The sequence below is a fragment of the Myotis nattereri genome (genome assembly GCF_964212035.1).
Source record: "Myotis nattereri genome assembly, chromosome: X".
Lineage (NCBI taxonomy): Eukaryota > Metazoa > Chordata > Mammalia > Chiroptera > Vespertilionidae > Myotis > Myotis nattereri.
In genome coordinates, this window is record NC_138078.1 from 23,280,790 (window position 1) to 23,303,731 (window position 22,942).

General features: G+C 39.5%; 1 protein-coding gene across 2 annotated transcripts in view; it reads right to left on the reverse strand.

Annotated features, from left to right (window-relative positions):
- Positions 1 to 22,942, reverse strand: part of DMD (dystrophin) — a 2,781,977-nt gene that overhangs the window by 819,439 nt on the left and 1,939,596 nt on the right. The gene's annotated exons all lie outside the window — the stretch shown is intronic.

Genomic DNA, 22,942 nt, shown 5'->3' on the forward strand with positions numbered 1-22,942 from the left:
CCATATCTCTCTTCCTCCTTTTCCTACCCTGTAGCCTCCCAGCACTGCTGGGTGTACGTGTCTTCATGCCACTGTTACCTTTATATATTGTGTTTGTATCTGTTCTCTCAGACTAGCAGAGCTGGGAGTCCTCAACCCAAAAGACTATAATCTTATATGACACAGTTGGATGTCTTGCAACTTCTAGGTGCTCAGCACAAGCTCTTGAAAGAGATTATTTCTTCAGTTCTGATTATAATAAATGCCAGTAGGAGATAGGCACTTTGATTAAAAGTGTCCATAACATTAGGACTAACCCTGTTCGTAAATGGGTACACGTGCAAGACACATAAACACAAATACGTGCACAAGAACTGTAGGGACAATAATTATGAAAGAAATGAACCCCAAATTATAAGTATTAATTCATTTTCTAGGATAAGAAATTCTAAAAGTTATTTTAAAACCTTACCCAATGGTAACAAGGTCAAGTTCAGAGTGTGCTTTGTAGAGGTTGAATATTTCTTCTTTCCTTTAAAATTGTTTATAAGTGCACCCACTGTAAATTCTATACCTTCAGAAAATGACCATAAATAGTCAATAATTTCACTAATACTTCTCATATGCAGCCAAATGATTAACACTAACACCTTTCTCTCTTTACTCCTACTCTTCAATAGTTCCAAATAAATCATTCCAAAGGTTGCAAAGAACTGATGCTACTATTCAGAAGGCACTGGTAAATAGACAGGATTAGGAGACTGCATTTGATACTACAAGGAATTCCCTTACAAAGTGAACATAAACATCTGAATTTTTCATTGGCAAATGAACAGAAACAGCAACAAGGCTGACATTAGGGCAGTCCAGATATTACATAAAGTTGTGGGATCTAAGCAGGTGCTTGCCAGATGGACTAAGAAAAAGGTGGCATGCCACATGAAATGTCCAGGTTTTGTACCTGCAGAAAGTAAAATACTCCTTCAGGCCACCTAATTAGCCCTAGATTTAGTCCTCAGATGAATGAGCTTTGCAAAGTCACAGCATTTCCCTTTATAGAAATGCTTCCTATTAGCATGCCCTTTCATCACTGTGATTGTCACCTCTTCATTTTTCAATGAAATAATGACGAGTTTAAGTACCTGGGTGAGATTTACAGCTGGTCTTACAGAAATAGAGCGATGGGTGAGAGAAACCACATTCATCTCTAAAGTATTTGTGGTTACTTCTCCTTGGCACTGTTTTGCAGAACTAGATCTCTCATTACAGGTACCTTTGAAAAATTACTTTAGAAAGACCATTTTGAAGATGCATTTCTACAATTTACCTCACTACATTTACTTGTGGTGTGAATTTATTAGTTAACAGGCAGGTCAGTCATTCAGGGTCAAATATTGCTTGAAGGGTCAACTTATATATCCAATTAAATACACTCAAATATTCTTCAGTATATTTTTCTTAAATTAGTGTGAGAAAAACACACCATAAAAAGCAAATAATGATCCTTAGAAAATGGAAGTATGCATGAAATAAGTTTTAAAATTTTGATAGCCCTCCATGCAATTAAAACTCGACATGAAAAAATAAAAAAGCAAAGCAAAACAAACAGCAACAACAACAACAACAACAACAACAACAACAACAAAAACCCAGCCAAACTATATGACTGTGCAAAGATAAAAAAAATGTACTAAAATCCTTAGCTGTGCTGAAAAGGCCAACAAACTACTCTATATTGATACTAACTGCTGTACTAATATTAACAGAGTTGTTAGAAGTTTACTTTGTGAGCCCAGCCAGCATGGCTCAGTGGTTGAGCGTTGACCTATGAAACAGGAGGTTATGGTTCAATTCCTGGTCAGGGCACATGCCCAGATTGTGGGTTCCATCCCCAGTGTGGGGTATACGGGAGGCAGCCAATCAATCATTTTCTCTCATCAATGATGTTTCTATCTCTCCCTCTCCCTTCCTCTCTGAAATCAACAAAAAACACATCTTTTAAAAAGTTTACTTTGTGACAAACACTGTGTGTTTCATACATTTTCCCCCTAATACATACCCTCCTACAAAAAGGGTGTTGTCTGATTTTACAGATGTCAAAATTGAGGGGTACTGAGTCAATTTGTCCAAGATAACTTAACTTGCAAATAGCAGAGTTGAGATTACAATCAGCAAGTGTCCAACTAAACCTCCACTTTATCCCTTACTCTGCTGTGCATAGTGTGTACGTGTACATGTGATAAAACTGGCAGTCATATTTCTTTATATGTTAGTTTTTCTCCTCCTCTTCAACTCCAATACATTCTATAATGTCCTTCCAGGGTGTAATTGAGAGAAAACACTGTATCTTCCCATAGCTAAGGAAAGAAATTCTTACACAGCTTTAAAATGCTTCAAAGGGGTCTTTGTGTGGGATTATGATTGCCAGACTGATAATAACCAGGTCAGGGAACTGGTCTGAATAAACCTTATATCTCACAAATGACCTCACATCTTTACATGATTTAAGATGAGGTAAAGGAGGTCACCACTGAAATGGAAACACAGCTAATTATAGTGGCCAATTTTTGTAAGTAGAAAGTATTCAATTTAAACAAACATTCAGACAAGAAAGTCTTCATGTGATTTCAACAACAACAACTCACTTCTAATAATAGAACATTTCCATCTAGATTTTTTCCCTGCCTTATTCTGAATATATCCCCAGCAATGTAAGATTGTGCACCAGGAGTTAAGATCCTTATAATGTGATTTATAGCATTTTATTTTCATCATAGTATTGACAGGTCACTATAATTTCCTGCATAATTTTAAGAACATAATATTTATTAATTAGGTGATAGGGAATAAGCCTTCATTAATGCTCACTAGGATAATATCATGGTGTATTTTTAAATTCAGCCCTGATATGTTTTTGAAATGGAGTAAGCACCTTCACTCTTACTTATTTATTATTAATAGCATTATTAATATTGGGAAGTTGGTAGTCTGAGAAGCAGTGAAGCAATGGTTAGTGATAAAAAAAGACTAGACAAGACCCTTGAGGGTGAAAGTAACAATTCATATGCAAATTAATATATTTGCATTTTCTAAGAAATGATTCATTGAACATTATATTTCTAATTCAATATTAAGTTCATTATACATGTTTTTAAAACTGGAAATTTGATGTTCCTAGGGTATTATAACAGAGATACATTTTACCTTGTTTTCTTTCTTATTTTAAACTTATTTCCATTTCCATTATTTTACCTACTAGAGGCCCAGTGCATGAAATTCGTGCACAGGTAGGGTCCCTAGGCCTGGCCAGTGATCAGGGCTGATCGAGGCCTTCCAGCTGCCGGCTGGGGCCTTCCATCCCCGGCTGCCAGCTGCCAGCCAGGGCCTTCCTTTGTTCTGTGCTGCCCCCTTGGTGGTCAGCCCACATCATAGCAAGTGATTGAACTTCTGGTCTCCTGGTCGAACTCCTGAGGGGACACTTTGCATATTAGCTTTTCATATGTATAGATTGTTAACCTTAGAATATATAAACATATATGTATATACATATATGTGACAATATAAGGAGGATATGAACAGCCTTTGCATATATGTTCCAACATTTGTTCATCGATTTATTCAGCTGACAAACATATATTGAATATTTACTCCATTTCAACATGTTGGCTAGGAACTGCGAATACTACAAGGTATAAGGTAATCCTTTGTTAAGGATACAGACAAGCAATCCCATATTAATCCCATGTAACAGGTATAAGGACCAGCTAAGTGCAATGCAAAGTGGGGTACAGAGAAGGAAGTGATCAGTGCTGTGTTTGAAGGACATGAGGATAGGGACAGGCCTCATGGGGGAAGAAAGGCTTAAGCAAAGGCTTAGAACAGAAGCAGCTCATATACTTGGTTGACAATGGGATGGACAATAGACAGTATTGCAAGAGCAAATCTGAATTATGCAAGACAGGAATTGGAGGCAGCATGGAGAGCCAATGTGGGGAAATGGGAAGAAATACATGGTGTAGGAGTAAATGGCAAGAACCAGAGGAAAAAATGGTATTTTATACCATCTTCAGCACCTTAGTGGAGAAGCCACAAAAAGGTTTTAAACAATGGAATGACACTTCGTATTCTAATTGATGTTCTACAAATAGGTATATGCATTCATATATGAATATAAGAATAGAGAGATATGATTTACTACTAATGCATAGTTTTTCATTCAGCTCTCAATGAGATATGCATGCTGCTACCGAAAACAAATAAATTCTAGATAAAAATGACAACTTTTTCCTTAACAAGCATAAATGCTCATTAACTTACTTTACTTATTTGTAAAGAGTATGTCCTACCATTTGACTATTTTGTCAATAACCCAAATCCATAGTTTATTCTATTAAATCTAAGATATTATGGATTGTAAGGTTCACTATTATTTTATGAACTGCTAAGAAAGCTTTAAAAAAGAAATTAGATTTTGTTGACACTATTGTAGGATATACCTCAATTTCAGAGATGTTGAAATGTAAAAAAAATGCATCTGGGAATCAATTAAATTCTAATATATTTGTGAATACTTTGGTTTATGAGTTCATTATTTTTCATTGACTCCGTGAACATGGCTGTCCTGTAGGTGAATACACCTTCCTCACCATCGACTTTGGGCTTGACCATGTGCCTCGCTTTGATTAACTGTGGGCAGAAGTGACTCTATGACAGCTCTGAGCTGGGTCTTTAAGGGCAACTCAAGATTTTCTAGTATCTATAGCTTCTATCTTCCACCACAGAAGAATAATGTACCATGTAGAAAGTTCTCTTTCAGTCTGGGTTCTAGAATAACATATTTGGAGCAGATACGCAATTTAGAATGAGAAAACTTGATAATGATCCATAGTATAGAGAAAGCTGCTATTAATCTGAAGACACATAAGTGAATAATGCATATCTGTTGTTATAAGTCCCTGGGGTTGGGGGATTGTTTGTTACTGCAGCAAGAGCTAACAATGACAACATTATAGTGAAACAAACAAACAAAAAAACACACATAAGGCTTTCTGGGATGACAAAAACAAAGTAAGCCTTTAAAATAAATGTGCCCTGGACATGTCTATCGACTGCATCATCTCTCATTTCACATACAAACTGTTTGCTAAGAAGGATAGCAAGAAACGAAAAATGAAATGGAATCAATATTGTGTTAGAGCCTGACTTCTCTGGCCTAGATTGTCAGGCAGACTCTGACAAATGAAGGCTGATGGATGGAAAAACACAACATTGTGCCGTTCGGTTTCTTTCTTTTCCCTCATGCTGGGTGACTGTTCTTTTATTTATCTACAATTAGGTTTGCTAGACCAGGGCAACACAGCTCTCCTTCACTGTAACTGCATGCTGTTAAGTACACGCCAAGCTGATTGACAAAGAACGACAGGTTCTCTCTTTCTATTCTGGGCTAATCAAGGGCATTCCACTAAAGGGATATATTTTTTTCTGATTTAGTGATTTATGGATTTCAAAAATAATCTGTCCAAATATACAAAACATAATGCTGTATTGACTTTTAAAGTGGCAAGTGTTATGAAACCAAGAAGATATAATCTACCAAGGGACATACTTAACATGTTCAAGGCCAATAAAAGAGTGGACATAGGTATGACCATCAAGTAATGATACTAATATCCTATCTTATAAGCCTTCCACTCATACAGAAGGGTTTCAAAGTCTTAATAGGAGAATTATTATTTTTTAAGTATTTTTATTGATTTCAGAAAGGAAGGGAGAAGGAGAGAGAACCATCAATGATGAGAGAGAATAACTGATTGGCTGCCTCCTGCACGTCCCCTACTGGGGATCAAGCCTGCAACCCGGGCATGTGCCCTTGACTAGAATGGAACCTGGGACCTTTCACTATGCAGGCCAATGCTCTATCCACTGAGCCAAACCAGCTAGACAGCAGAATTATTTTTGCAAACAAATTTTGCCCCTCAAACACCCAATATATTACTTCAGTTAGTAAATATTTACTGAAGATAAGAGCACCTATTATGTTCTAAACACTACTTAAGTATGGGTTACATAACTAAATAAAACAGATAATTTTCCAGTTCTTGTGAAGCTTACACTCCAACGGGGACAATGGGCAATAAAATAGAAATTATGATCAATCAGAGGGTGAAAATTTCTAAAGAGAAAAACATAAAGCATCAGGTGGGAATAGGAGATATATATATGTGGGAGGTGAACATTTGAGAAAGTGCCTCCAGGGAAAGCCTCATTGAGAAAGTAGCATTTGAATAAATAAAGATTAGGCAGAAGTGAGGGAATGAATCAAGCAGCTATCTCAGGGAAGAACAATCTATGCAGGGAAAACAGCATGTGCAAAGGCCCTGGGGCAGGAGTCTGTTCAATTTAAACAAAAACAAGAAAACCAGGGTGAGTAGAGCCTAATGAGCCAGGGGAGAGTAGCAAGAAGCAAGCCAGAGATGTTGGGGAGGATAGGTCCTGCCAGACAAACTATGTGAAGACTTTGGCTATTACTGAGTGAGATTAAGAACCATCAGAAGGTTTTCAGTAGAGGTACAATGTGAGCTGACATTTTTTAATAGATCCTTCTGGCTGCTGTTAAGATTAGACTAAAGGAATGTAAAAAACAGATAGCAGTTATAAGCAGATTCCCAAGGGGAATAGTCAAATATAACATTGCTTGGAGGGAAGTACTTATTTGTGGTAACCTGATGCATTACTCTGAAAAATTTTATACATACAGTTCTTAACTGAGGACTAAATTTCTAATCAAGTTTAATGGCAACACAGGACACTGCTTTAAGAAGAGTCATTTATTGAAACTGGTTCTCCCCAGGTTTTACAACATTCCTAATCCTTAGTGGTCAAGAGCGCAGGCTCTACCTGGCTATCTAAGTTCTAATTCTGTCATGACTTGCAACAGAAATCATATGGCCCACAAATGCTAAAATATATTCTAAAACCTTTGCTCTCTGGCCCTTCACAGAAAAAGGTAGCCAACTGTTAATGTAGAAAAATGTTTGGTATCTGTGGCTCTAAAAACGTTCAGGTACACAGAGAAATTATATCGGTAGTTATTTTTACAGATAAAACATGAGAAACCTATTTTGCCTTTGACATCTTTACATAGGCTCATGGACACAGTCAAACAGCTTATAGTTATATTTAGAGCAGAGCTCAAAAAACATTTTCTATAAGGGGTAAGGCAGTTAGTGTTTTAGGCTCTGTGGGCCATATGGTTCCTGTTATACCTAAATTCTGCTATTGCAGTGTGAAAGTAACACATAAACAAATGAGTGTGGTTGTATTCCAATAATATCTTATTTATAAAAACAGGTGGTGGACAGAATTTGGCCCTTGGACTGTAGTTCACTGACTCCTGCTTTAGTGTATTACAGTGTTGTTGGAAGTTAACAGATAAGAACATCTGGGTTCTAGGCTTATTAATTCATGAGTTGGGGCAAGTCACTTAAAGTCTATGAATTTTAGTATCTTTAATTATAAAATGTATGAAAATGACACATTATTGTAGATAAAGGGTTCACAACATATTTTGCCCTCCCTGCATGAGAATTTGATCTTTGGACCTTCTAACTGTATTCTCCCTGGAAACCTGATAAAGTTGGAATGTCAACTGTGTTGGTAGGCAACATTGCTTCTGCATGAAAAAAACTGATTGGTAAATTACAGCTGATTGAGGAGTTCTATGGATGAACTACAGATGTCTAATGGGAAGCTATAATTTTAGGGATCCTCTGAGTATAGTAACTCTTGTAACTGAGCATGTACCTTTCATGGATCTTGGAAACTCCACCTATGTTATAAGATGCTCATTGGCCCCTGGAACGCACGAGGTTTCTAGGACAGGGTTGACCCAGCCCCTATATATGAGTCTTTCCCTTTGCACCTGAGCTGTCATTTGGGAATGGACAGGTGCTGCAAAGAGAATAGTTCTTGGATGGATCTGGGAATGTTGCACAGTCTACTTTCAAATCCCACAGGAGAGATATGCCTGATCCTGCCTTCCTGGGAAGCTGCTTCTGTTCTTGTATCCTAAGTGAATTTGAAGCTGAATGTCATTAATGGCAGACTTGTTCACTTGTACCTAAGAAAAGATTCTCTGATGGGCTTTACAGTAATAATTTCTAAGGCCCACATTGTATTTTCACAGGTTAACAGCTCTGAAACTGGGACACATTTTATAAATGACAGTGTGTCAGAGTCTAATTGGCAGCCCTTTTTTTCTTAGTGATAGATAAAATAATGATGCATATTCTAATAAATGATATCTTAGAAACAATGAAATATGGTATGTGGCCAGGATATTCATAGTAAGTCAGAATCAAGTAATTTAGTATATGCATAGGTGATACTAACTGCTACTATTTATTGAGAACTTACTAAACATAAACCTTCTGCTATGCTCTTTACATAAATCTTAATTATTCTCACTCAATCTCCACAGAGCCGTTCAGCAGGCATTATTATCATTTTTCAGATGAAAAAACTAGAGTCATGAGAGGTTAGGGAAGTTGTCTAAGGCATGAGCTAACAAATGGTAGGTGTGAGATCTGAACACTGGTCTGCCTAATGCATATTTGCATACTTAATTACTACACTATAGGTTCTATGTATTTACTCAAATATAATACATATATAAAGTTAGATTTTACTTGATGAATCACAGGGTTTAGATCCAGAACAAGTAGTTTTGATAAATATGCAAAGTCAGGGTTTTTTAACCTCAGGACTACTGACATTTTGGCCTGGATAATTTGTTGTTGTAGTGCACTGCTGTGTGTGTTATAGGATGTTTTGCAGCATTTCCTCCTCCCTCAGGCATGAAACCCAAAACAGCTCCATCCCTGGCTGGGTAGCTCAGTTGGTTAGAACATCATCCCAATGCACCAAGGTTACAGGTTTGATCCCCAGGAAGGGCACATACAAGAATGAACCAATAAATTTGTAAATGAGTGGAACAACAAATCAATGTTTCTCTCTATGTCTGTCTGTCTCACTCTCTGTCTCTCCCTTCCTCTCTCTCTCTCACTAATGAAAATCAATAAATAAAAAATTTAAAATATCTCCAGACATTGATTAATTCCGCCAGATAATCAAATCACCCCTGGTTGAAAACCACAAATTATTGAATATATGAACGAACAAATGAACGAATGTCTGTCTTCTCATGGTCTACATTAGCAGTGCACATAAAACAGTATAATTTAATATAAATACTTTTCTATCCTTTTTTCCATTTTTTTTGTTTGTTTTTTGCCTGGAGCATTGTTTGCAATGCCATCAATTTATAAGTGTTTTTCTCAGATTCACTACTTCACATACTATGACTTTTTTTAAATCCTCACCCAAGGATATGTTTATTAATTTTAGAGAGAGAGGAAGGGAGAGAAAAACATGTACATGAGAGAGAATCATCGACCAACTGCCTCCCAAAAGCACCCCGACCACAAAATGAACCTGCAACCTAGGTATGTGCCCTGACCAGGAATCCAACCAGCAACTCCAACCAAGTGAGCCACCTGGCCATGGTCGCACACTATAACTCTTAAACAACAGTTGAATGTGGTTCTGATGAACTCTAACCATAATGATATGCTTCAGTGACTGACTGAATCATTCTTAAAAATACTACTTTAAATATCCCAAGGGGATTAAGGAATACATTGGAGTCTATGGAATAGAGAAGCATGGATAACAGAAAGTAATTTTGTCATGTCACTGAATAATATTTTCTGGCTTTGCACATTCATTGTGGCCAGTGATATTTCCATTATTTTATTTATTTTTTAAAATTTTCATTATTTTAAACCTATATAGCACAGGTTTAAGCCATTATCCGTGTGGCAACTGGACACAGTTCCTGAAGTCTAGATAGAAAGTATTTATCAATGTAAGTATTATTAAACACTAGAAGTTTCTTTTTAAAATATAAAGAATTCTATATTTTAGAACAATTTTCTTTAAAAGCAAAGAGCAACTCAATTCTGACTTCATGATTGGCGCACACTTCAAATAAAATTAAAGATCCTTTGTTTTTTACTATTAAGTACTATACCAAAATTGTAGTCATTATTTAAATAAGTCTAAATTCTCCCATAACTTGTAAACTCAAGAAATCAAATGGGCACTGAATTAAACTTGTTTCTTTGGTTTTTTTTAAAGAAACAAAAAATATCTGAGGATTCTCTTCTGAATAGTTTTTCCTTAAACATGTATAGAAAATAAAGCAAACATGAGGGTTTCTGAAATCAAGAAAAATAACATGTGGTCAAACAAAGCCCCTTCTTTGGTTCACTCAACATATCAGTCTTCATCTTTGGGTCTCAGGTCTTCATCTAGCCTGCCATACTTATTTTTTATAATGCAACTCTGTAATTTCTACCACTCCAGCTACATGAATATTTTCATTGTTCTCCTGTAAAGTCAATAATAAGGTTCTGGATAAGGAATCATGCACTTGTATTTTAGATGCATATAACTGCTAAAATCCAGAATATACAGAGAATTCATATCAATCTTTAAAAGAAAGCAAACCATCCAATAGAAATGTGCAAACTATTTGAAGAGTCAACCTATAGAAGGAAAAATGAATGGCTAACAAACATGCAAATCTGTTCAACCAGTGCTATGCAAATAGAAATGATAAATTCATGCCATTTCCTGTAGCTGGTGGAATCTAATTTACAATCTATCTAATATAATAATAGAGGAATATGCAAATTAGTTGGGATGTCACAATGTCACGACCAATCTATGAGCAGCGGAGAGCTACAGGAGGGTGGGGCAGCAAGTTATGAGTGGTGGAGAGCTACCAGCGGTGGTGGGTGGGGTGGCCAGCTAAGGCAAGCATCAGCGAGCTACTCAAGCATGGATTCATGCACAGGGCTACTATTATATATATAAAAGGCTAATATGTTGCCGAAACCGGTTTGGCTCAGTGGATAGAGCATCGGCCTGCGGACTGAAAGGTCCCAGGTTCGATTCCAGTCAAGGGCATGTACCTGGGTTGCGGGCATATCCCCAGTGGGGGGTGTGCAGGAGGCGGCTGATCGATGTTTCTCTCTCATCGATGTTTCTAACTCTCTATCTCTCTCCCTTCCTCTCTGTAAAAAATCAATAAAATATATTTAAAAAAAAAAGGCTAATATGCTAAGTGTCCGACCGTTTGACCAGTCGCTATGACATGCACTGACCACCAGGGGGCAGATGCTCAATGCAGGAGGTGCCATGACATGCACTGGACATTTACAGAGAAATGGCACTGCGGACCTAGCACCCACAAAGGGACACTTGGCTTCCCCCAAGTGGGACACAGGCCCCACCAGCACCCCGGAGCAATAGCCCACCAAAGCACAGCTGACGCTGCTAAGACCCCATGGTGCAAAATGTGGCCCACAGGCCAGTCCAGCCTGGAAATGGTGGCTGTGGGCACCAGGCAATGATGTCACGTAGCAATGTCCAGCTTTCTCTCCCTAGTGACAGGCCATTTAACAATAAACAGCACCACCAACCTGGTGCCCACAAAGCAACACTCAGCTTTCCCCAAGTGGGACACAGACTCTGCTACCACCTGAGAGCGACACGCCACTAAATCACAGCCGATGCTGACAAGACCCCATGGTGCAAAATGTGGCCCAAAGTCCAGCCCTGCCCAGAAACAGTAGCTGTGGGCACTGGGTAATGACATCACATAGCAACACCTGGCTTCCTCTCCCTGGCAACTAGCCTCCTTGGTGTTTCTTCAGCCCAGGAACACGACTTGCTTTATAGCCAGGTGCAAACATTTTACACTTTAACTAAATGTCTGTGAAACCTTTTCCCATGCCTCATCTCATTTGATCCTCACAGAAGACCTGGAGTATGTAGATAGAAGACTCAGTAGAATCCTATTTTCTTTTCATTAGCTTGAAAACAGATTTAGAAAGTTTAGAAACCTGACCAGACTGAAAAGAAGAAATGGTGGACCTTGAAAATGACTTCAGGTTTTCTCACTGTGCAGAATATAGTCAAACACTGCTGCAGTTAAATATTTTACCCTTTGTTCTCCCTGCATGATCTATAACAATAATCTGCTTCCTGTTGGTATTTACTGCTGCATTGCTGACAATTAACTGAAAGAGAAGTTGGGGTGCTTCACTGGGCTGGAAAAAGTTTAGCTAAATCAGAAAACAGGTCTAATTAAGCAAGTTTATACTATATATATATATAATAAACTATCCTATTTAATAAAAGAGAAACATGGTAATTAGCATACAACCGCTACCCTTCCCATTGGCTAATCAGGGCGATATGCAAATTAACTGCCAGCCAAGATGGCAGCCAGCAGCCAGGCAGCTTGAAACTAACATGAGGCTTCCTTGCTTCAGTGACAGAGGACTCCAACGTTCCCCACCTGCCTTGCCGGCCTCTGAACTTGCAGTTTGAAACATAGTTACAAATATAGAAGCTAAACAAAACCCCAGAAACCTGCTTTCAGCTAGCCAGGATCTCAGAGCTGGAGTTATACATCGTTTCGATTATAGAACCCAAACAAACCAGATACCTGCTTTCAGCAGCAGAGGCCTCAGAGCTGGAGCCAGAGCTAAAGCTGGCCCAGAATTAAAAAAAAAGAAAAAAACTAGCAGTTGGGAACTTCAGTCACCTGCCAGCCTGAAAACAGCCCTCAGCCCCTCACCCAGACTGGCCAAGCACCACAGTGGGGACCCCCACCCTGAAGGGTGTGTGGCCAGCTGCAAACAGCCATCATCCCCTCACCCAGGCTGGCCAGGCACCCCAGTGGGGACCCCCACCCTGATCCAGGACACCCTTCAGGGCAAACCAGCCGGCCCCCACCTATGCACCAGGCCTCTATCCTATATAGTAAAAGGGTAATATGCCTCCCAGCACCGGGATCAGTGTGACAGGGGGCAGCGCCCAAACCCCCTGATTGCCCTGCGGCTCTGTGTGTGACAGGGGGCGGGGCCGCAACCTCCCTATCCGCCCTGCTCTGTTCGTGACAGGGGAAGGCGCCCCAACCCCCTGATCAGCCCTGCTCTGTGCCTGATAGGGGGGAGCTCCCCAACCACCTGATCGCTCTGTGGCTCTGTGTGTGACGGGGTGTGGCGCCCCAACCCCCTGATCGGCCCTGCTCTGTGTGTGACAGGGTGCAGCGCCCCCCCCCCCCCTCAGGCCTTGTTCTGTGTGTGACGGGGTAGAGCCATAACCTCCCCATCCGCCCTGCCCTGAGTGTGACAGTAGCGGCGCCCCAACCCCCTGATTGGCCCTGCTCTGTGGGTGATAGAGGGTGGCGCCCCAATCCCCTGATCCACCCTGCTCTGTGCATGACAGGGGGGAGCTCCCCAACCCCCTGATGGGCCCTGCTCTGTGAGTGACAGGGGGCAGCGCCCCAACCCCCTGATTGGCCCTGCTCTGTGTGTGACAGGGGGTGGCACCACAACCTCCCCATGGACCCTGCCTTGAGTGTGGCAGGGGGCGGTGCCCCAACCCCCCAATTGGCCCTACCCTGAGAGTGACTGAGGGTGGCATCGCAACCTCCGGATCCACCCTGCTCTGTGCATGACGGGGGCGGCACCCCAACTCCCCAATCGGCCCTGACCAGGGGCTGCACCTAGGGATTGGGCCTGCCCTCTGCCACCTGGGAGCAGGCCTAAGCCAGCAGGTCATTATCTCCCGAGGGGTCCCAGACTGCGGAGAGGGCACAGGCTGGGCTGAGGGACCCCCCTCTCCCCCGAGTGCACAAATTTTTGTGCACCGGGCCTCTAGTACTATATATATATATATATATATATATATATATATATATATATATATATGGCTAAGTTGACTTGTGCCTGTGTGATACATATAAAGCTGTTGCTGGTGCCAATCACACGCATGTGTTTCGATCTGTCATTGTCGATCATGAATTTGTTTGACACTTCTATTATAGAGAAAGGGCAAATAGCGATATTAAAATATTTCCTCTAATTAATTTCCTTTCAATGTGCATGAAGTCGTTCACTGGGCCTCTAGTATCTAATAAAGATATGAATTCTCTAATGAGTCAGCAATTCTACTTTTAGGTATTGGCAAATGGGTTTATAAGGAAAACTATAAAGAATGTTCTTTTAGCATTGTTCACAATAGTGAAAAATTGGCAACAACCTAATGTTCATTCATTCCTCATCTCATAACCCTACTGATTGTTTTGTTGCTATTCAAATCAGAAATACTTTTAACAGATTACTTCTCTATTCAAAAACCACTTTAAATTGTTGTTCTTATTTTGTAGGTTCAAAATTCTATTTAACTTATTCATAAGCAAAGTTAATACTTCTATTGACTCACTGGGGAACTAAAGATAATAAAAGAATAATGCTCTTTAATATCTGACTTCAGCTATAATAGAATATATAGTATAATATCTCAGAAAACATCTGTTTAATCTTGAGTGAAGCATTGGAAGTATGTGTACATAATTTTGCATTTGTTATCTCAAATTGTGTCAATCACTAATATCCATTATTATGCTAATTCTAGAAGATATACTGTAATACATGTTATCATGAATTACTAATATTGTGTTTCTTATCAATAATTTCATCAAATAATGTAAAAGACAGAGATGCATATCTATTTGTATATCTACATGCTATTCACAAATGTTCTTCAAAAACTCTTGAAAATTAAAAATATTCACACATAGCTTTGTAATTTCAAGTGTTAATAAGTAGAATTTTAGTTATATCCTATACATTCTTGAGTTCTTTCATATTTTCCTTTTGTTTGCTTAACAGAATTATTAATTTTAAGAAAACCAATCTCATTTTTATATTTTTGTTGATTTCAGAGAGGAAGGGGAGATAGATAGAAATATCAATGATGAGAATCATTGATCAGCTGCCTCCTGCATGCCCCATACTGGCAATTGAGCCTGAAACCTGGGCATGTGCCCTGACCAGGAATTGAACCCTGAGCTTCTGGTTCATAGGTTAACCTCAACCACCAAGCCACTCTAGCTGGGCCTGATCTCATTTTAATAGCTAGCATATTATATAGTCATTATTATAAATGAGTTTTGAGCTTTTAATTCTTAAATTTTAACTATTACTAAAATAGTCCAAGTTAAGTAATTATGGCTGTTTTTATAAACTATATACTTTGGGCTTTCTTATGATCAGTAATTATTGAATATTCATTATGTCCTGAGGAGGCAACCAGATATTCAGAAGTTGGAAGCTATGGCTTCAGAAGTATTGGGCATGCAAACTCTAAGTTTTTAATATATGTGGATTTGAAACTATAGAGAAAGTTAAATGCATTTACACTGGATGAGAATTTATGTAGTTCATTTACAAATAAGATGTTTCTTTTTCAAATTATGTATCAGATATATATTGAAGTATTTGGTATTCCTCAAAATATGTATAACTCCAAATATTATTCCAATATGTGAATGAGTGAGTCTAGTCATACTAATGCTACTCCTCAAAGGAGAGCCAGGAAGAATAAGAGAAAGATATGACAAGGATGCAGCAGATATGTGGCAATTTGGAAGTATTTGGAATACAGAGGTGATTATGAAGTACAATGGATTAAAAGTAGTAACATCAGCCCTAACTGGTTTAGCTCAGTGGATAGAGCATCAGCCTGCGGACTGAAGGGTCCCAGGTTCGATTCTGGTCAAGGGCATGTACCTTGGTTGTGGGCACATCCCCAATAGAGGGTGTACAGAAGGCAGCTGATTGATGTTTCTAACTCTCTATCCCTCTCCCCTCCTCTGTAAAAAATTCAATGAAATATATATTTTTTTAAAAAAGTAGAAACATCAGCTAGCTTTGCCTATTATTTGCCTATCTGTATATATAAGAGCCAAGCACCTGGAATGACCGGAACAACCAGAATGACCAGAATGACTGCTTGCTATGATGCACAGTGCAGCTGGCCAACCGGCCTGATCAGGGATGGGATCGGCCAACCACCTTTGGTCCCCTCCCGCCACTGGCCCAGCCCCAGTAGGGCTCCAATTGGGGGCAGGCCAGCCGGACCCCACCTGTGCATGAATTTTTGCATCAGGCCTGTAGTATACTTATAATACACAGCATAGAATTATATTAGTTTGATTTATAATATATTCTTATTTTCAATGAGAGAAATATAATAAGTGAAACCTCAGGATACAGAACTGTATTACTTAAGAGGAAATATCACTTTGGCATTTCTAAGCAAATTTACTGCACAAAGTTTGGTTATGTCTTCATGGAGAATAATCATGTAACTCTGATATTTTCCCATTAATGAAATCTAGGTTTATTCTGAATTTGAATATTTCAAGTATTGCTTAAAATTCTATCTTCAGCCAAAACTGGTTTGGCTCAGTGGATAGAGCGTCGGCCTGCGGACTGAAGGGTCCCAGGTTCGATTCCGGCCAAGGGCATGTACCTGGGTTGCGGGCATATCCCCAGTGGGGGATGTGCAGGAGGCAGCTGATTGATGTTTCTCTCTCATCGATGTTTCTAACTCTCTATCTCTCTCCCTTCCTCTCTGTAAAAAATCAATAAAATACATTTAAAAAAAAATTCTATCTTCAGAATGCTATAGAGTTTCATTGGAGATAATTTGTTTTTAAATTAATTTCTACCAATCATTTTGGTCATTTTTTAAATTCTCAAATAGTGTAAATTTACATTGATATCAGTTTATGAGATAGCAGTTGAGCAGTAAAATAGCTTTACTTAAAATAAGTATTCCGAGGATGAGGGGAAGATGGCCGCGATATAGGCGGATGCGTCCCAGGTCCTGTCCCGGAGCAAATGGAGAGAGCAGCTGAAACTAATAGCATCCACCCCGAATTGGCGAAATTGCTAAGCTGGTGAGACGGTTTGCACCCGGGAAGAGAAGAACTCCCCTGGAAAGGTAAAAAAACCAGGGTTTTGGGCAGGAAAGTTTGCCAGACCTCTGAGCCCAGAGAGTCGGAGAGAGACCACATGGCAGACAGCCGCGTCCCTTGGGACAGGCACAGCCCCTGACAGGGGAAAGGAGATCCTCGGGATTCCTGGCGCCGCCGGGGGAATTGAGAGCTGGGTTCTGTGATCACGGAGGACTGAGCCTAAAGGGGGCAGCCTGAAAAGCTGACCAGACCATGCAGTCCCTGTAAGAGAAGAAGCTTACAGAAACCAAGCCTTCCCCGTTTCCGCGGCCGGCATTTGTTTGATTGTTTTCACTGAATCCTGTTCATGGGACATTTCGGATACAGGCACTCACCTGTGCTGAAGAGAGGGAGAGTGTGCGGAGGAGTGGAATCTGGGGAGAGACTGAAGAGAGAGGGGGGCCGGGAGAGGTGGCAGCGAATTGAGTGCTGAGACACTCCCGAACCCAGGTCTGGGTCAGACATTCTCTCCTGAGGGTGAGACTCCTCCCCCCAGGCCCCAGGCAAGGAGCACAGCCACACCCAGATTCCACCCTGTAGGAGATCAAGGATTAAAATAATCTGATCAATCCCTGGGAGTTAACAGGGTCTGGCCTATAGAGGGATTTTCAATCCCAGCAACAACACAGCGCTGGTAACTAACTATTACGCAGCCAGCTCTGGGCAGTGAACTTCCACTGGACAGAGAGGCCCTATAGCCTCAGAGGCCAACCCCAGAACACTGCCACCCAGAGGCTGACCCACAAACTGACTCTTTGCTAAACACAAAATAAGGCAGTCTGGGATACAAATGCGGCCTGCTTTAAAATAAGGACTGTGGTTTACAACACAGAGGAACAGTGTATCGCAGGGAAACCCAACACTCTCCTGAATACCTGGCAGGTCTAAGGCGAGCCACACTGAAGAATAGAAGAACCGAAGGACCTTCACTACTGCAATTCTTTTTTTTTCTTTTTTCACCTTTTAACTAAGAAACCAATTTTTTCTTCTTCTTTTTTTTTCTTCTTTTTCCATCACCTCATTTTACCCTTTTAACTACTACCTTCTTATTTTTAACCAGTCTTATTACTGCTACCATTTTACCATTTTTTAAAGTGCCATTTTATTTTCTCTTTATTTTATTTTGGGATTAGTGTTCTCCATTCTATTTTCATCGTCATATTATTGGTTGTTTCTAGTTTGCATTCATCTCCAGGGAGCTGTTGCTGGAATCTGTTGGGATTAATGGCGGGTCTATAGGAGTATTCTCCTCATATAAAAAGTCTCTTCCCCTCTTCCACTTCATTCTCTCTTTTCGCTCTTTTATTTTCTTTTTTCTCCTTTTTTTTTTCTTGTCTTTTCTTTTCTCGCTTTTTTTCCCCCCTCCTTTTTCCCAATTTCATTTTTGCACTCCTTTTTTTGGTCCCTACTTTTCTTTTCTTTTTTCTCTTTTATCTTTTTCCCTTCCATCCTCCTTATCCCCTAATTCTCTTAATTCGGGTGGTCACCTTTATTTGGGGTTATTAATATCGTGAATATATTTGTGTATACTGCCGGGTACGTGGTGCCTTGTTGTGTTGTATTTTGTGCCTTTAAATCAACGCAGCAGATCGAAGCTACAGCAACCTCCAGAGCACCACACCCTCTGCTGAGGAACAGCAGCTGTATGTGAAGCCTCGCCCCACCAGCCAGAAGAGCCACCTCAGCTGTGAACAGCACACACCAGAGGAGCTGCTGCCAACTGAAGAGCAGCTGCTACCGCAACTGCCCGAAGAGCAACCACAGACCAAGGAGTCACTGCCACCAAGGGAGCAACCACTGAACGACTCAATGTCTAGATATGTCAGTGAGATCAAACATGGGTAGACAAAGAAACCCCCCAAAGGAAAGAGAAGGAGGACTCTCCAGAAAAGCAGCTAAGTAATACAGAGGCATGCAACATGACAGACAAAGAATTCAGAATAAGGGTCCTAGAGTGCATAAACCGGATGGAGGAAAAAATCGACATCCTCTGCAAGAAGCAAGAAGAAACAGATGAAAAAATCGATAACATATGGAAGAAGCTAGAAGAAACAGATGAAAAAATCAACAACTTAAGTAAGACCCAAGAAGAAATGAAGAGTGATATAGCTGCAATGAAAAACTCCATTGAAAGTATCAACAGTAGACTAGGAGAAGCGGAGGACCGAATTAGTGAATTAGAAGACAAGGAAGCAAAACACACCCAGAATGTACTGCAATTGGAGAAAAAAATTAAAAGACAGGAGGAGAGCCTAAGGGAGCTTTGGGACAACATGCAACAAAACAACATACGAATAATAGGGGTACCAGAACAACAGAAGGATGAACAAGGATTAGAAAACCTATTAGAAGAAATAATATCAGAAAACTTCCCTGAGGTGGGGAAGAAAAAAGTCACACAAGCCCAGAGAGTCCCAAACAAGGTGAACCCGAAAAGACCCACACCAAGACACATCATAATTACCATGGCAAATGTTCAGGACAAAGAGAGAATCTTACAGGCTGCAAGAGAGAGACGGAAAGTTACATACAAGGGATCTCCCATTAGATTGTCAAATGATTTCTCAACAGAAACACATCAGGCCAGAAAAGAATGGACAGAAATTTACAAAGTGATGCAAAGCAAAGGACTGAATCCAAGAATACTCTATCCAGCAAGGCTATCATTCAAACTTGAAGGGGAAATAAGAAGCTTCACAGACAAAAAAAGGCTAAGGGAGTTTATCACCACCAAGCCAGCAATGCAAGGAATGCTAAAGGGACTGGTATAAAAATAATAAAAAGCTCAGAAAGAAAGCAGCCACACACACAAAAAAAGAAATGGCTAGAAATAAGTACCTTTCAATAATAACTTTAAACGTAAACGGACTAAATGCTCCAACCAAAAGACATCGAGTGGCTGAATGGATAAAAAAACATGACCCATACATCTGCTGTCTACAAGAAACCCACCTCATTAGAAGGGACTCACACAGACTGAAAGTGAAAGGATGGAAAAATATCTTTCAGGCAAATGGAAAGGAAAAGAAAGCTGGGGTAGCAATACTTATATCGGACAAAATAGACCTCAAAGTGAAGGCCATAACAAGAGATAAGGAAGGCCACTTCATAATACTAAAGGGATCAATTCAACAAGAAGATATAACCCTGGTAAACATATATGCACCCAATGCAGGAGCATCCAAATTCATAAAAAAACTCCTGGAAGATATCAAAGGAGAGATCAACAACAATACAATCATAGTAGGGGACTTTAATACACCACTGACAGCACTGGATAAGTCCTCTAGACAAACAATCAGCAAAGATACAGCAATACTAAATGACTCACTAGATCAGATGGACTTAATAGACATCTTCAGAACACTTTACCCCAGTGCCACGGAATATACATTCTACTCAAGTGCTCATGACACATATTCAAAAATAGACCATATATTGGGTCACAAGCAAAGTATCCCCAAATTCAAGAAGATTGAAATCATAAAAAGCATCTTCTCAGACCACGATGGCATAATATTAGAAATAAACTACAATAAAAACAACCCAAAATACTCAAACACCTGGAAGCTGAATAGCATGCTATTAAATATTGATTGGATTACCAATGAAATCAAAGAAGAAATTCAAAACATCCTGGAAACTAATGACAATGAAAACACAACAATCCAAAACCTATGGGACACAATGAAAGCAGTCCTGAGAGGGAAGTTTATAGCTCTACAGGCCTATCTCAAAAAACAAGAAAAAATGGTAGTAAATCAGCTAACTCTACAACTCAAAGAATTAGAAAGAGAGCAACAAGAAAACCCCAGAGTGAGCAGAAGGAAGGAGATAATAAAGATTAAAGCAGAAATAAATGACATAGAGACCAAAAAAACAATACAGAAAATCAATGAAACCAAGAGCTGGTTCTTTGAAAGGATAAACAAGATTGACAAACCTCTAGCCAGACTCACCAAGAAGCAAAGAGAGAGGACCCAAATAAACAAAATCAGAAACGATAGAGGTGAAATAACAACAGACCCCACAGAAATACAAATGATTGTTAAAAAATACTATGGTCAGCTCTACTCCAACAAACTAGACAACCTGGAGGAAATGGACAAATTCCTAGGAAAATACAACATTCCAAAACTCAATCAGGAAGAATCTAAAAATCTCAACAGGCCAATAACTATGGAAGAAATTGAAGCAGTCATCAAAAAGCTTCCATCAAACAAAAGCCCAGGACCAGACGGCTTCACAGGGGAGTTTTACCAAACATTCAAGGAAGAACTAAAACCTATCCTCCTCAGACTACTAAAGAAAATTCAAGAGGAAGGAACACTTCCAAGCTCATTCTATGAAGCCAGCATCACCCTAATACCAAAACCAGGTAATGACAACACAATGAAAGAGAATTACAGGCCAATATCCCTCATGAACATAGATGCCAAAATCCTCAACAAAATCTTAGCAAATCGGATCCAGCAGTACATCAGAAAGATCATACACCATGACCAAGTAGGATTTATCCCAGGGATGCAAGGATGGTACAATATCCGCAAATCAATAAACGTGATACATCACATAAACAAATTGAAAGAAAAAAACCACATGGTCATATCAATTGATGCAGAAAAAGCATTTGACAAAATTCAACACCCATTTTTGATAAAAACTCTCAGCAAGGTGGGAGTAGATGGATCATACCTCAACATAATAAAAGCCATATATGACAGGCCCACAGCCAACATCATACTCAATGGACAAAAACTAACACCATTTCCCCTAAGAACAGGAACAAGACAGGGATGCCCCCTCTCACCACTCCTGTTCAACATAGTACTGGAAGTGTTAGCCATTGCAATTCGGCAAGAAGAAGAAATAAAAGGCATCCAAATTGGAAAAGAGGAAGTAAAACTGTCCTTATTTGCAGATGACATGATATTATACATACAAAACCCTAGAGACTCCATCAAAAAGCTACTAGACTTAATACATGAATTTGGCAATGTAGCAGGATACAAAATTAACCCCAAGAAATCTGAGGCATTTCATACACCAATAGTGAACTTTCAGAAAGAGAGATTATAAAAACAATCCCGTTTACCATCGCACCAAAAAAATTAAGCTACCTAGGAATAAACTTAACTAAAGAGGTAAAAGACCTCTACTCAGAAAACTACAGGACGTTGAAAAGAGATATAGAGGAAGACATAAACAGATGGAAGAACATACTGTGTTCGTGGATTGGTAGAATCAACATCATTAAAATGTCCATACTACCCAAAGCAATCTATAAATTCAACGCACTTCCCATTAAAATACCAACGGCATACTTCATAGATCTAGAACGAACTCTCCAAAAATTCATCTGGAATAAAAAAAGACCCCGAATAGCTGCAGCAATCCTGAAAAAGAACAAAGTAGGTGGGATCTCAATACCAGATACCAAGTTGTATTACAAAGCCACTGTTCTCAAAACTGCCTGGTACTGGCACAAGAATAGGCATATAGATCAATGGAATAGAATAGAGAGCCCAGAAATCGGCCCGAACCAATATGCTCAATTAATGTTTGACAAAGGAGGCAAGAACATTCAATGGAGCCAAGATAGTCTCTTCAATAAATGGTGTTGGGAAAATTGGACAGATATATGCAAGAAAATGAAACTAGACCACCAACATACACCATACACAAAAATAAACTCAAAATGGATAAAGGACTTAAATGTACGACAGGAAACCATAAAAATTCTAGAAGAATCCAAAGGCAACAAAATCTCAGACATATGCCGAAGCAATTTCTTCACTGATACAGCTCCTAGGGCACTTGAAACTAAAGAGAAAATGAACAAATGGGACTACATCAAAATAAAAAGCTTCTGCACAGCAAAAGAAACCATCAACAAAACAATGAGAAAACCCACTGTGTGGGAAAACATATTTGCCAATGTCATATCTGATAAGGGCCTAATCTCCAAAATTTATAGGGAACTCATACAACTTAACAAAAGGAAGATAAACAATCCAATCA